At 37.3% G+C, this 16,392-nt stretch overlaps 1 long non-coding RNA gene across 1 annotated transcript in view; it reads left to right on the top strand.

Annotated features, from left to right (window-relative positions):
* LOC125964401 (uncharacterized) overlaps window positions 1-16,392 on the top strand; it is a 315,305-nt gene that overhangs the window by 278,743 nt on the left and 20,170 nt on the right. The window contains exon 3 of the long non-coding RNA XR_007477391.1: window positions 12,348-12,513. This is a non-coding gene — a long non-coding RNA (uncharacterized LOC125964401). The remainder of the gene's footprint in view (window positions 1-12,347; window positions 12,514-16,392) is intronic.

Genomic DNA, 16,392 nt, shown 5'->3' on the forward strand with positions numbered 1-16,392 from the left:
TTGATTTCCAATTGCATGAAATAACTTTTTCCATTCCCTCACTTTCAGTCTGTATGTGTCTCTAGATCTGAAGTGGGTCTCTTGTAGACAGCATATATATAGGGTTGTTCTTGTATTGATTCAGCCAGTCTGTGTCTTCTAGTTGGAACATTTAACCCATTTACATTTGAGGTAATTGTTGATATGTATGTTCTTATTGACATTTTGTTAATTGTTTTGGATTTGTTTTTGTAAGTCTTTTTATTCTTCCTTTCCTCTTTGTTCTCTTCTTTTGTGATTTGATGACTATTTTTAGTGTTATATTTGGATTCCTTTTTCTTTTCTGGTTGTATATTTATTACAGATCTTTGGTTTGTGGTTACCATGAGGTTTTAATATAGCAGTCTATATGTATACATGATTTTTTCAAGTTACTGATCTCTTAATTTCAAATGCACTTCAAATATTCTGGATTTGTACTCTCCTCCTGTCACAAATACTGGTTTTGATATCATATTTGTGTGTGGATGATTTCCTACCTTTACTGTATGTTTGCCTCAGAGGTCTCTTAAACTATCTTAATTTCTTTTCATTCTTTCTTAATTATTCTGTTCCATGGCAGTGATTTCTACCACTCTGTCTTCTGGCTCACTGATTCATTCTTCTGCTTCATTCCTGCTTCAGGAATTCTGCTAGTAATTCCTTCTAGTGTATTTTTCATTTTAGTTATTGTTTTCTTCAACTGTTTGGTTGTTCTTTATATTTTCTGTCTCTTTGCTAAAAACTTCTTCTAACTTCTTGCTCTGTGCATGCGTTTTTTCCCCAAGTTCTTGGATCATCTTTGTGATCATTACTCTGAACTCTTTCTCATGTAGATTGCCTATCTCCACTTCACTTAGTTATTGTTCTGAGGTTTTTATTTTGTTCCTTTGTCTGGAATATATTCCTTTCCCATCTCATTTTGTTTACATTTCTATTTGTATGTTTATGTACGTAGTAACTTAGTTACTTTTCTTGATCTTGGAGAAGTGGCCCTCTGTAGGGGATGTCCTATGTGTCCCAGCAGTACACTCCTCTCTCATCACCCAAGGGCCAGGGACCAGCTGGTTAAAGGGTAGGTTCTGACCTGTGTTTGCAGGCTCAGTTCTGCAGGCTGCATGATTGTAGTTTTCTTTTGGTGTCTGCCCTCTGGTGGGTGAGGCTGGTCTGGAGGCTTATGCAGGCTTCCTGGTGGGAGGGGCCAGTGCCTGCCCACTGGTGGGTGGAGCTGTGTCTTGACCCTCTGATGGGTAGGGAGGTGTCTAGAGGTGGCTGTCAGCTTGACTAGAGGTGGCTGTCAGCTCAGGAAGTCTTTAGGTGGTCTGTCTGCTGATGGGTGGGACTGTATTCCTGCTGCATCAGTTGTTTGGCCTGAGGCATCCCAGCATTGGTGCTTATAGGCTGTTGGGTGGGGCCAGGTCTTGGTGCCGAGGACCCAAAATGTCTGCCTCTAGCCAGAATTCATATAGGTTTCCCCTATGTCTGCCACCAGATTTTATGACCCCAGAAAGAGCCACAGCCACTCCTGACCCCCTGGGAGACCATCCAAGACCAGCAAGTAGGTCTGGCACAGGCTCCTATGGAGTTCTGGTTTCCACTGTGCATGAGACCTTGTGTGCGTCTTCCAAGAGTGGAGTCTCTGTTTCTCCCAGTCCTGTGGAGCTTCTGCACTCAAGCCCTGCTGGCCTTCAAAGCCAAATGCTCTGGGGGCTCCTCCTCCTGATGTCAGATCCCTAGGCTGTGGAGCCTGACATGGGGCTCAGGACTCTCACTCCTTGGGAAAACCTCTATGATATAATTATTCTCCAGTTTATGGGTCGCCCATCTGGGTGGAATGGGATTTGATTATACTGTGAGTGCACCCCTCTGACCATCTTGTGGTTTCTACTTTATGTCTTTGGATGTAGAGTATAGCATCTCTTTTGGTAGATTCCAGTCTTTTTTATCGATGGCTGTTCAGCAGTTAGCTGTGATTTTGGTGTGCTCATGAGAGGAGGTGGACTCAAGGTCCTTTTACTCCACCATATTGTCTCCAATCCTAGATACATATATTTATACCTATTCTATCTACCTAATGGATTGACCATTTTATCATTATAAAATATTCTCTCTAGACACAATTTTGTTCTGAAAGTCTGTTTTGTCTTATATTAATATAGCCCCTTACTCTTTCTTTGGTTTAGTGTCTTTGTTATATTTTCCCACCTTTTCCTTTCAATCTACTTGTGTTTTTGAATCTAATGTGTCTTTTGTAAAGAGTAAATACGTAGGTAATTTAAAAAATCCATCTTTTAATCTCTGCCTTTTGATTGGAGTAATTTCTCCATTTACATTTAATGTAATTATGAATAAAATAGGATTTACATCTGTTATTTTGCTGTTTTCTATGTTTTATGTCTTTTTGTTTACTTAAGTATAGTTGATGTACAATATTATATAAGTTACAAGGTGTACAATATAGTGATTCACAATTTTAAAAGATTATACTCCATTTATAGTTATAAAATATTGGCTATATTCCCCATGTTGGGCAATATATCCTTGTAGATTATTTTATTTTATACCTAATAGTTTTGCCTCTTAATCCCCTACCCCTATATTGTCCCTCCTCACTTCCCTCTCCCCTCTGGTAAACATTAGTTCTCTATATCTGTGAGTCTACTTCTTTTTTATTATATTCACTAATTTGTTGTACATTTTAGATTGCACATATAAGTTATATCATATGGTATTTGTCTTTCTCTGACTTATTTCATTTAGCATAATACCCTCCAAGTCCATCCATGTTGTTGTAAATGGTAAATTTTCATTCTTTTTTATGTCAGAGTAGTATTCCATTTTGTGTGTGTGTGTGTGTGTGTGTGTGTATCATATCTTCTTTATCCTTTCATCTGTTTATGGACACAGGTTGCTTCCATAACTTGGCAATTATAAATATTGCTGCTATGAACACTGGGGCTCATATATCTTTTCAAATTAGTGTTCTGTTTCTGTTTTTTCTTGGATATATATACCCAGGAGTGGAATTGCTGCATCATATGGTAGTTCTCCTTTTAGTTTTTTGAGAAACCTCCATACTGTTTTCCACACTGGCTGTGCCAATTTATATTCCCTTTTGCAGTGTACAAAGGTTCCTTTTTCTCCACATCCTTGCCACCATTTGTTATTTGTGTTGCTTTTGATAATAGCCATTCTGACAAGTGTGAGGGTGATATCTCATTGGGATTTTGATTTGCATTTCTCTGATGATTAGCGATGTTGAGCATCTTTTTTGTTGTTGTTCCTCTATTCCCTTATTACTGTCTTCTTTTGTGTTAGATTTTTTTTTAGTACACCATTTTAATTTTCTTGTTTTTAATTATAGTTTTGAGGGATTTTTTTGGTTTTGTGGTTGTCCTGGGAATTTTAATTGATATTCCAGTTTAGATTGATTGATACCAAATTAATTTCAATAGCATACATATATACTTTGTTCTGATAGAGAGCCATTCTCTCTCTCTTCCTTTGTTCTGTAATTGTCATACAAATTACATTTTATACAAGTTCATCAACAAAGTTTATAATTATTACTTTATGCATTTGCCTTTGAATAAAATGGTAGAAAAAAAGAATTACAAACAGACATTTATTCTTTTATATTTACTTATGTAGATATGTTTACTGATGCTCTTTATCTCTTCATGTGGATTCAAGTTACTGTCTAGTGTCCTTTCATTTCAGCCTTAAGAACTCTCTTTAGTAATTACTGTAGGGTGGAATTGCTACACACAGATTCTCTCTTTTTTTTTTTTTTTCCTAGCAATGTTGTCTTAATTTATCTTTCATTTTTTGAAGGATAGTTTTGCCATATATAGAATTTATATCTTTATAGCTTAGGAGGCGATAATAGAACAAATGTAAACATATGCACCTAACAACAGAGCCCCCAAATACATGAACTTTTAAAAAAGTTTACAGACTTCTTTTTCCAACACTTTGAATATGTCATTGCACTGCTTTTTGGACTCCATGGTTTCTAATAAAAGTCAGCTTTTAGGGGCTTCCCTGGTGGTGCAGTCATTGGGAGTCCACCTGCTGATGCAGGGGACATGGGTTTGTGCCCTGGTCCGGGAAGATACCACATGCCACGGAGCGGCTGGGCCCGTGAGCCAAGGCTGCTGAGCCTGTGTGTCCGGAGCCTGTGCTCCGCAACAGGAGAGGCCACAACAGTGAGAGGCCCACATACTGCAAAAAAAAAAAGAAAAAAAAAGTCAGCTTTTAAATCTTTTTAAGAAATGCTAGTATATAACTTCTTTTTGTTTTGTTGCTGTCAAGATTTTCTCTTCATCTTTGACTCTTCTCTACTGGACTATGATATGTCTAGTTGTGATTATTTTTCAGTTTATTTTACCTGGAATTCATTGAGATTCTTGGATGAGTAGATTAATATTTTTCATGAAATTTGGGACATTCTTGACCAATATTTCTTCAAATATCTTTTCTGTTCTTTCTTTCTCTCTTCTGTTCATGAAATTCCTGTTCTGTGTATGTTGGAGTGTTTGTTGGTGTCTCTCAAGTCTCTGAGTCCCTGTTCATTTTTTTATTCCTTTTATCTGCTCCTCAGACTGGATAATCTCTCTTCAAGTATGAAGTTTGATGATTCTTTCTTCTGTTAGCTGAACTCTGTTTTTGAGTCCCTCTGATGAATTTTTTTTTCCAGTTATCATACTTTTCAATTACAGAACTATTTATATTTGGGTCTTAAGTTTTTAAAAAAATTTGGTGAGACGTTGTCATATTTCTCTATTTCTTTAGATATGATTTCCTTTAGCTCTTTAAACATATTTATAATAGATCTTTTAACATCATTATGTACTACTAAGTCTAAAATCTGAGCCCCCTCAGGGACATTATGTTTTAGCTCTTTTTTGCCTTTTTATGTGGTACATTTTTTGCTTTTTTGTTTTTTCATCTCATAAGTTTTTGTTGAAAACTGGACATTTTAGATAATATATTGTAGCAACTTTGGTATCAAGTCTCTCCCCACTGCTCAGATTTCACTGTCGTTGCTGGAATTTTGTTGTCCTTGTTGTTTTCTCATTGTTGTGTATTGTTCAGAGACTTACCTGGACTAATTCTGTAGATTTTGTATTTCCTGCATTGTGTAACCATTGAATTCCCTGGATTTTTTTAAATTAAAAGTTTTAAAATATTTTAAATTTAATTTAAAACAATTCTTACATAAAATTTTAAACCTGCTTTCCTATGAATCACCTCTGATTCGGGATAAGAGGTCAGCTAGTCCAATTTTTGATGAGAAAATATCCTTAAATATGTTGTCTGTGTATCTTCTCCCTTTTGCCAAGGAGATCTGTGTTAGAAAGCATGCTTTCAAACTTCAGGTCATTTATAAGACAACCATAGCTTTCATTTACTGCTTGCTCAGGGCCTCAAGTTCAACCAGCAATTAAAAGAGCTTTCTTTTTAACCAAGTCTTTCCTGGGCTCTATGCATGCTTTTGCAGTTTTTTAGATGTCCAGAGCTATGTTGGAGCTTTTTAAATTTTCCTGTAGCCATTTTATTCTCCAAGATTTCCTTTTAAATTCCTGACCAGGCTTTTTTTCTTTTCCCCAATTGAAATAATAGCTTTAGACAACTGCAATGTTGCTACCAGACTGGAATTGTTTCAGTAATGACCTGAGGGTAATACTCCTCTTTTCCCCCACTTGACTAAGCTGAAATCTGAGTTAAATAAAATAAAATAAAAAGGTGTAATATGTCAGTAACAGAGATTTCCCATGGAGCTGAATGTTTGAACATTATATTGACTGTATTCTGGAGATGGTGTTTCCATCCAGAAAAGTACAGTCCTGTCCACTGGCTGCAGGACTGTTAGCATTTCATGCCTTTTGCAACACTGGAGTATTGAGAGCAGAGAGACGGGAATAGCCCCAACTTAAGATATAATAGATCCCGCTCTCTAGAGACATTCAATAGTTGCCCTTGCATAGATGACTTTGTTCCTGTTCTGATCATTCTTATTCATTCCACTGATGCAGGAGGGCTCCAATAACCTAAATAGCATAAGCTGGGTGAACACAGGACATCCACCATTGGGCAGATGAGATTGTCAGTAGTTTATTAGTCGCATATATGCACAGCCTGTGGGAAGAGGACATCACATGCTATGCAAGGCCACACAGAGGTTGCACTTGGAAATACAGTGAGGCAGAAAAGGCTGTGGGAGATAGGCTTTGTAGTAACAGGGGTGTGGGGTGTCCTTTTTTGTCTCAGGAGGATGGGACTTGTTTGAATAATTTTGCTGGCTGGCATAGTGGTGAAACCAGTTAGACTGAGGGACAGGTAGAATGCAGCTTGCACAGCTGATGGGGAAACTACCTGGGCAGGGAGCCTTCCTGACTGGGGTAGTGAAAGGCATATCTGTCAAGGGCAGAGGAAGTCCTGGCTGGGCCTCTGGGGCCCTATCAGGCTCAAAGATATCACAGCAGCACATGGAATTTCAAGCCTTGCAATACAGCTTTTAGCTTTGGTTAATTTCTAGAGTTCTAGAAATGGTTACTTTTAGTTGTTGTGTCAGTATTTTTGTCATTTTTGTAAGAGAGTGAGTGAATTGAAGTCATTCTTCAATTTTCCTTGATTTGAGCATTAGAATTTGGTGTTTGTTTGGCTGATGAAAGGCTCACCATCAAATGGACTCAGCCATTGGGACTTTAGGAAAGATCTGATCAAAGTGATCTTTCTCAAAGGGCTATCATGCTGCATGGAATTTTTCAAATGTGTCAGTTTTTTGTGTAGACATAATTGGGAGAACAGACACACAAAGCTAAAAGGTATTAATCCAAAATGTTAATAATGGTTTTCCCCTCCAGGTGATTTGGTTAAAGTGACATTATTGTTTATCTTCATATTGTTCTATATTTTAGAAATTTATATAATAACCATGTATCATTTGAATAATCAGAGGGATGAAAAAATCTCTCTCCCTTTATAATGGCTGACAATTGACAGTGAAAATTTAGAGTCATGGCATAATGCTATTATCAGATTAGTAATAACCCAGTCATTAATTATTTGAGAGGTAATATGGTTTACGAGAAATGACTTAGTTTTCAGAGTAACATCTTTATCTTAATTCTTAATTCAGCATTTTATATAATTTCTATATTTGAGTGTTAGTTCCATGTCTTTAAAAATAGGAATAATAAAACTGTACAGGGTTGTTATAAGAATTAAATAAGATAATACAATGAATAGTGAGCACTTAGTGAATTCTCAATAAATGTTAGGTGAAAGTTCCCTCCATAGCAGAAGTCAAGGAACGCTGGTATAGTACACAGTGGTGGTATTACTGTGGCAGAATGAAGAGAAGGAAAAGTTATGTGAATTACACGCAGAACAGCCTCGTTGTGACTGGGTGGTGGGCACTTGCTTAGGGAGAGGGGCACAAAGGCTTCCAAGATTTCACAAAAGCCAAACATCACTGATTGATTTAACATTTGTGATTCGACCTGGACCTGGCTTATCTCTACACTATAGACTAAATTTTTTTTTTCGGTTTCATTTTTGCAACCACACTTAGTCTACACTTATCCCACATTTACGCTAAAGTTACTCTACAGTTTCTATGTATGTTTACCCTACACTTACTCTTTTCTGATTGTTGTATATGCTTAGGTCTTTGACATTCTTAATTAAGATACTGCAAAATATGTTTCTATAATTTTAATAGTTTTCTTTCCTTAGTTATTTGTGTTTTCTACACATTTTATATAAATTTTCTAAATAGTTTCAGAAATCCCATGGTGGATATCAGATGCCACAGGCTTGAAGTTTTATTTTATTTGCCTCTGTTACTTTTGGCATCATCATTCATCTGCGACCTTACCTTTTAGAAATGAGTTGGTATTTATAATTAAAGATTCATTCTGTATATAAACTCATGCTATGTTTATATCCATGTAAAAATGAATATGGCTACATGTTTTATATAAACTTACACGTAGACAGGTATCTGTATTATAATAAATTATAACATGGTAAAATTCTAGTTTAAGTTCTATGTAACCTACATTGTCTTGATTTCTGATTTTTAATTTCTCATTTTACCAATAAAATAGTATAAAGAGTATATATAAATTTATTTTTATACTTTAGCAAATTATTAAATATTATAACCAGTTTTAGCAATTAAGATGAATATTGCATATTTCAAAATTCTTAATGTTCTTAAATATATCTGTTTAATGTTTTACAAAAATTCCTACATTCATTGATTAATGTGAAGTAGTGCTTTCTAAGGCTATTATTGTGCTGAAAATCTATGGTCAAAGGATGAGAAATCCAGCTGCTTCTATTGCTGCAGTAGATTTGGAATAAAAGCTCTAATGTTTCTCAAAGAAAAAAATAAACTGTACTCTAAAGGTTTCCACCACTGCCCCCCCTCCCCAAGTAGGAAAAAAAGTAGCCCTGGAAAAACTTGTGCATGCTTTGTCATTTCTGCAAAACTGTGAAAACACACCAAGGCAGCTAGTTTACTCATCCTTGATTTCCCCAGATGGCTGAGTTCCCATTAACTCACCAGAGAATGATATGCAGACCCAGAGCCTTTACATGTCATTTTGACAAGACATAACATCCGGTCTTGTTTGTGTACGCCTTTCGCTTCTACCTCAAGCCTGCTTCACTACTGGTGGTCTGCCTGTGTGCAACACAGATGTTTCTCTCTCCGCTGCATGTTTTATTTTTCAAGTAGCTTCGGAGAGCATATGTTTCCATGTGAGCTTGTTCCTTCCTTCTTCCAACACCTTCTTGTACTACATAAACAATCTTCATCTGCCCCCTCAGATCTGGGGCACACCAGACTTTCACAGATGTCGATTTCTTTTTCAGACTGTGCCTCTGGTGAACACTGTCTTCTGATAATGTCTCCCTTCCTTTTCTGTTCCAAATGAGTTGGAATGCAGATTTTTTCCCTCCTTTCAACTCAGTTTCCTTCTGTGACCCCAGCATGTTTTCGTCCCCTTTCTTCTAAGTCTGTCTTTGTACTAGCTCTCCAGATGGGATCAAGGATGAGCTCTTCCGGCTCCTCATTTTATTCTCCTTAGGACTGTTTGGTTTGCAGGGAAAAAAGAGGCAAACTACACAGGTTAAATATGTCACATGTGGGGCCACCTATATCTTTCTCATTTGTTTCCTTTTGAGGGTTTTTCACATTTTACTTATTTGGTAGCTGCTATGTTTATTTTTCCATTTTTGTGTTCATTACAAAGGACACCACAAATATATGCATATAAATATAATATTGTGTATAAATACATAGAAAACATAAGGTAACAGATATTTTGATATCAATTTTTGTTTTCTTTTGTAAAAGAGGCACCTCAGCTTCTCTTTCACTTATTCAACGTGTATTTGTTGAGGAGGTACTATGTGCCAGAAAGTCCTCTGGGTGCCAGCATTAGGGTCCTAAAGAAAGCAGAAAAGGTCTCCCTTCAACAGGAATTTATATTCAAGCGTGAGAGACAGCTAATGAATAAGCACATATAGAATTAAGATAATTATGAGGGGATGACGACTGAGCTGAAAATCCAAATGATAGACAGGAGCCTGGATGCAAAAATCATGATAATGAGAACTCTGGGGTGGGGGAGGAACAAGTGCAGAGTCCCTACAGAAGGACTGATGTGGGCATCGCTGAGAAACAGAAGAGATGTCACCGTGACTGACATGTCATAATGAGCATGGTGGAGAGGGGAGGACACACTGTTGGAGCGGGAAGTCTGGGGCCAGATCATTTAGGGTGTCTGAAGGCAAGGTTAGAATTCTCAATTTTCTTCCAAATGCCCTAAGAAGCCATGGAGGCTTTTAAATAAGGAAGCAACGTGATCTGACTTATGCTTTTGAAACATCACTTTGGTAACTGTGATAATTTCTTGTAGTGCTCTTATTTTTAAAGACATTATTTTTTAATGAAGTTTTAGGTTCACAAAAATGTTGAAAGGTAGGTACGGAGATTTCCCATATACCTCCTGTCCCCACACATGCATAGCCTCCCCCATTATCAATATCACTCACCAGAGTGGTACATTAGTTATAATTGATGAATCTACATTAACACATCCTAATTACCCAAAGCCCATAGTTTACCTTAGGGTTCACTCTTGGTGTACATCCTATGGGTTTGGACAAATATATAATGACATGTATCCATCATTTTAATACCATAGAATTTTCACTACCCTAAAAATCCTCTGTGCTTCACCTGTTCATTCCTTCCCCTCATCCCACCAAAGACCACTGGTCGTTTTACTGTCTCCATAGTTTGGCCTTCTTCAGAATGTCATATAGTTGGAATCATACAGTATGTAGCCTTTTCAGATTGGCTTCTTTCACTTAGTAATTATGACTTTAAGGTTCCTCCATGTCTTTGCATGGCTTGATAGATCATTTCTTTTTAGCACTGAATAATATTCCATTGTCTGAATGTCATGATTTTTTAAATTAACAACCTTAATATAATTGTGATCAACCATAAAGTGACTTATTTTCAGAGAAGATTTTGCTAACTCTTGTTCTTTTTCTCTCTCTCCTCTTAACCAGCCTGCAGTACTTTTAGTAGAATGTTGATGACCTCTCCATATTTAAAATTCAAATTCGTTACCTTGGGTTACAAAGATTTCTGGGATTTTACCCTTGAACCTCTTTCCTTACTTCAGGGATTTCCCCTCCCATGACCAACACATTGTATTGTAAACCTCACTCTACTGAACCATGTCCTGGTCTCACCAAGCCCTGTGCATCTATCCCTGCTCATATGCATGAGCATCTTCTGTTCCTTCCCATCACCTGTTTGGGAAGCATCTAATCCCCCCTCACCCCTGGGAACTTCCTCTATGAAACCTCCTGACCACGTTCTGTGTACTCTTCCCATACTCTGCACAGGCTTCTATTAAAACTCCCCCAATATAAATATTTATAAATGAGTAGTGAATTGGGAAATGCTGGAGAGCTAGAAAGGACAAACAAACATTGCGAAGGGTCTTGAAGGCAGGTTAAAAACTTGTTTGCTTTAACCTTAAAGCTGTAAAGGGACTCCTGAAGAATTTCAGTGTGAGAGTAACCAGATCAGAATTGCCCTTGAGAAAGTTCACTCTGGCAATATACCAGCAAGAGGAGTGAGTAGGATGAGGAAAATGAGACTGGAAGCAAGCTAATGCTTTAGGTTAGATAGGACATGATGGGAGCTTGAAACATTCGTATACACATATGCACACACAGAGAATAACAGTGGAAATGGAGAAGAAAGGATAGTTTCAGAAAGACTTAAACAGTGCCTAACTAACTAACTGATGAGCAGTGTGTAGGTGAAAGTAATTCAGTAATAGAAAATGAGGGAGAGAATAGAATCTAGGATGCCCCCCGCCGCCATTTATGTCTTGAGCATCAAGGTGGAGAATGGTGCAATTCACTAATGCAGACATACAGATTAAACATTTGGGTGGTATCTTTTCACACCACCCATTTTAACAATTACTGATTGTTTTTTACGTGCCAACACTGAGCTTTCCATTTTACAAGTTAACATGTTCTCTGTTTTTTCACCTTTATTTACCTTATGACTTAAGTTTTCATTTTTTATGTATTAATTTTGAATTTCTGAACTACCTGTAGTAATGCTAAAGTAGAAGAATTAGGCATTTCCTTACTCTTTTTATAGATGAAAGTAAAGTGTTCCCTAGTGGGCAGGTGTTGTACTGGAAGCAAGTTGGATGAGTTTGGGGATACACTTGGTGGGGACTCAGGAGAAATTAAGGCAGGGCCAGGAATGGATTTGGGATTTTTTTCCTTCTTCCCTCACCATCTCATAATGCCTCTGTCCTCCTCCTACTAAATTATTTGATTTCCATTTAAGAGATACCCAATAACTATTTCCTTAATACTTCATATATTCCTCACAAATGAGTAATAGTAATCTTTCTTCAAATGATAAAGAAAATTTAGGTCCTTCAAATATGGAAAGATTTGCCAGGTTTTTTTTGTTTAAAGCAAACTTCCTCTTTGTCACAGATGTTTTTAAACTGAAAAAAACCCATACTGAGATTTGTTTAGAAAGAGTACATGCAATTTTGCTCTAATTGTGGTGCATCCCCCTAACTCACTTTTTGAGTTTGACTCCATAAATGGATTTGCCCATTTAAGACTTTTAGCAAACTCATATTTTCAGAGTATGAAAGACATTTTCTCTAACTGGAGAAAACAGGGGATTTGATAACATAAACAAAAAGATCATTGCCAGATAATTTACATTGATTTATAAAAATGCATTCAAGATTCCAGGACAAGATGGCAGAGAAGAAGGACCTGAGCTCACCTCCTCTCATGAAATCACCAAAATCACAACTAACTAACTGCTCAACAACCATTGACAAAAAGGACTGGAACCTACCAAAAAAGATATTTTACTTCCAAAGACAAAGAAGAAGCCACAGTGAAAAGGTGGGTGGGGGGTGCATTCGCAATACAACCAAGTCCCATACCCTCTAGGTGGGTGACCCACAAACTGGAAAATAATTATATATCAGAGCTTCTCCCACAGGAGTGAGACCTCTGAGCCCCACATCAGGCTTTCCAGCCTGGGGGTCTGGTATCAAGAGGAGGAGCCCCCAGAGCATCTGGCTTTGAAGCCCAGAAAGGCTTGGTTGCAGGAGCTCCATGGGATGGGGGGAAATGGATCCCTATTCTTGAAGGGTGCATGCAGGGTCTTGTGGGCACTGGGGGCCAGGGGAAAAAGCAGTGACTTCATAGGAGCCTGTGCCAGACCTACCTGCTTTTCTTGGAGGGTCTCCTGGTGTTGGGGGCAGCTTTGGCTCTCTACAGGGACAATGACACTGGTGGTGGAGGTACTGGGGGAGTATTCACTGGTGTGAGCTGTCCTGGAGGCTGCCATTTTGATGCCAAGACCTGGCCCCACCCAACAGCCCTTAGGTTCCAATGCTGGGATGCTTCAGGCAAATCAACCAACAGGGTGGGAACACAAGCCCCACCCATCAGCAGACAGGCTGCCAAAAGTCTTCCTGACTTCACAGCCACCTCTAAACACACCCCTTGACATGGCCCTGCCCACCAGAGGGACAAGACCCAGCTCCAACCAACAGTGCGTAGGCACTAGTCCCTCCCACCAAGAAGCATGCACAAGGCTCTTAGACCAGCCTCACTCACTAGGAGGCAGACACCAGAAGCAAGAGGAACTACAGTGCTGCAGGCTGTGGGACCACAAAAACAGAAAGTTAGTTAGACAAATGAGATGGCAGAGGAATATGTTCCAGACAAAGGAACAAGATAAAACCCCAGGAGAACAACTAAGTGAAGTGGAGATAGGCAATCTACCCAAAAAATAATTCAGAGAAATGATAGTAAAGATGATCCATGATCTCAGAAAAAGAATGGAGGCACAGACCAAGAAAATACAAGAAATAAAAGCTGTAAGATATAAAGAACAAACAGAGTCGAACAATACAGTAACTGAAATGAAAAATACACTAGAAGGAATTAATAGCAGAATAAATGAGGCAGAAGAATGAATAAGTGAGCTGGAAAACAGAGTGGTGGAAATCACTGCCATGGAACAGAAAAAAGAATGAAAAGAAATGAGGATAGTTTAAGAGGCTTCTAGGACAATGTCAAATGCATCAACATTCACATTATAGGGGTCCCAGAAGGAGAAGAGAGAGAGAAAGGATCTGAGAAAATATTTGAAGAGATAATAGCTGAAAAATTCCCTAACATGGGAAAGTAAACAGTCACCCAAGTCCAGGAAGTGCAGAGAGTCCCATACAGGATAAACCTGGAGGAACACACTGAGACACATACTAATGGAATTAACAAAAACTAAAGACAAAGACAAAATATTAAAAGCAAAAAATAACATATAAGGGAATCCCCATAAGGTTATCAGCCAGTTTGTCAGCAGAAACTCTACAGGCCAAAGGGAGTGGCATAATATATTAAAAGTGATGAAAGAAAAAAACCTACAACCAAGAATACTATACCCAGTAAGGCTCTCATTCAGATTCAATGGAGAAATCAAACACTTTACAGACAAGCAAAAGCTAAGAGAATTCAGCACCACTAAATCAGTGTTACAACAAATTCTAAAGGAAATTCTCTATTTGGAAAAGAAAAGGCCACAACTAGAAACAAGAAAATTAAAAATGGGAAAGCCCACCAGTAAAGGCAAACATACAGTAAAGGTAGGAAATTATCCACACATAAATATGACATCAAAACCAGCAATCATGAGAAGAAGAGAGAACAAATGCAGAATATTGGAAATGCATTTGAAATTAGGAGGCCAGCAACTTAAAACAATCTTGTATATATATAGTCTGTCATATCAAGTCCTCATTGTAAAGGGAAGCCAAAAACATACAATAGATATACACACAAAAAAGAAAAAGGAACGCAAACACAACAATAAAGATAGTCATCAAATCACAAGAGAAGAGAACAAAACAGGAAGGGAAGAAAAAAGACCTGCAAAAACAAATCCAAAACAATTAACAAAATGGCAATACAAACATACATATCAGTAATTACTTTAAATGTAAATGGATTAAATGCTCCAACCAGAAGACACAGACTGGCTGAATGGATACAAAAACAAGACCCATATATATTCTGTCTACAAGAGACCCACTTCAGACCTAGGGACACATACAGACTGAAAGTGAGGGGATGGAAAAACGTATTCCATGCAAATGGAAATCAAAAGAAAGCTGGAGTAGCAATACTCATATCAGAGAAAATAGACTTTAAAATAAGGACTGTACAAGAGACAAAGAAGGACACTACATAATGATCAATGGATCAATCCAAGAAGAAAATAAAACAATTGTAAATATATATATGCACCCAATACAGGAACACTTCAATATATAAGGCAAATGCTTACAGCCATAAAAGGAAAAATTGACAGTAACGCAATAATAGTGAGGGACTTTAACACCCCACTTACATCAATGGACAGATCACCTAGACAGAAAATCAATAAGGAAACACAGGCCTTAAATGCTACATTATCAGATGGACTTAATTGGTATTTATAGAGCATTCCATCCAAAAGCAGCAGAATACATATTCAAGTGCACATGGAATATTCTCCAAGATAGATCACATACTGGGCCACAAAGGAAGACTTGGTAAATTTAAGAAAATTGAAATCATATCAAGCATGTTTTCCAAACAAACACAATGCTTGAGATTAGAAATCAACTACAAGAAAAAAAACTGTAAAAAATGCAAACATGCAGTTAACAGGCTAAACAATATGCTACTAAACAACCAATGGATCACTGAAGAAATCAAAGAGGTAATCAAAAAATACCTAGAGACAAATGAAAACAAATACACAATGATCCAAAACCTATGGGATGCAGCAAAAGCAGTTCTAAGAGTTAAGTTTATAGTTACCTCAGGAAACAAGAAAAATCACAGAGAAACAACCTAACCTTACACTTAAAGCAACTAGAAAAAGAACAAGAAAAACCCAGAGTTAGCAGAAGGAAAGAAATCACAAAGATCAGAGCAGAAATAAATGAAACAGAGATGAAGAAAACACTAGAAAAGATCAATGAAACTAACAGCTGGTTCTTTAAAAAAATAAACAAAATTGATAAACCTGTAGCCAGACTCTTTAAGAAAAAAAGGGAGAGGTTTCATATCAATAAAAATAGAAATGAGAAAGTAGAAGTTACATCTGACATCATAGAAATACATCGGACCATAAGAGACTATTACAGGCAACTATATGCCAATAAAATGGACAACCTAGAAGAAATGGACAAATTCTTAGCAAGGTACAATCTCCCAAGACTGAACCAGGAAGAAATAGAAAATATGAACAGACCAGTCACAAGTATTGAAAATGAATCTGTGATTAAAAAACTCCCAACAAACAAAAGTCAGGGACCAGAGGGCTTCACAGGCGAATTCTATCAAACGTTTAGAGAAGAGTTAATACCTAACCTTCTGAAACTATTTCCAAAAAATTGCAGAGGAAGGAGCACTCTCAAACTCACTCTATGAGGCTACTATTACCCTGATACCAAAACCAGATAAAGATACCACAAAAAAAGAAAAGTACTGTCTAATATCACTAATGAACACAGATGTAAAAATCTTCAACAAAATAATAGCAAACCAAATTCAACAATACATTAACAGGATCATATACCATGATCAAGTGGGATTTATCCCAGGGATGCAAGGATTTTTCAATATCCACAAATCAATCAGTGTGATACACCACATTAACAAATTGAAGAATAAAAACCATATGATCATCTCAGTAGATGCAGAAAAAGCTTTTGAAAAAAT

Source organism: Orcinus orca, chromosome 5 (genome assembly GCF_937001465.1).
Source record: "Orcinus orca chromosome 5, mOrcOrc1.1, whole genome shotgun sequence".
In the NCBI taxonomy this organism is placed as follows: domain Eukaryota; kingdom Metazoa; phylum Chordata; class Mammalia; order Artiodactyla; family Delphinidae; genus Orcinus; species Orcinus orca.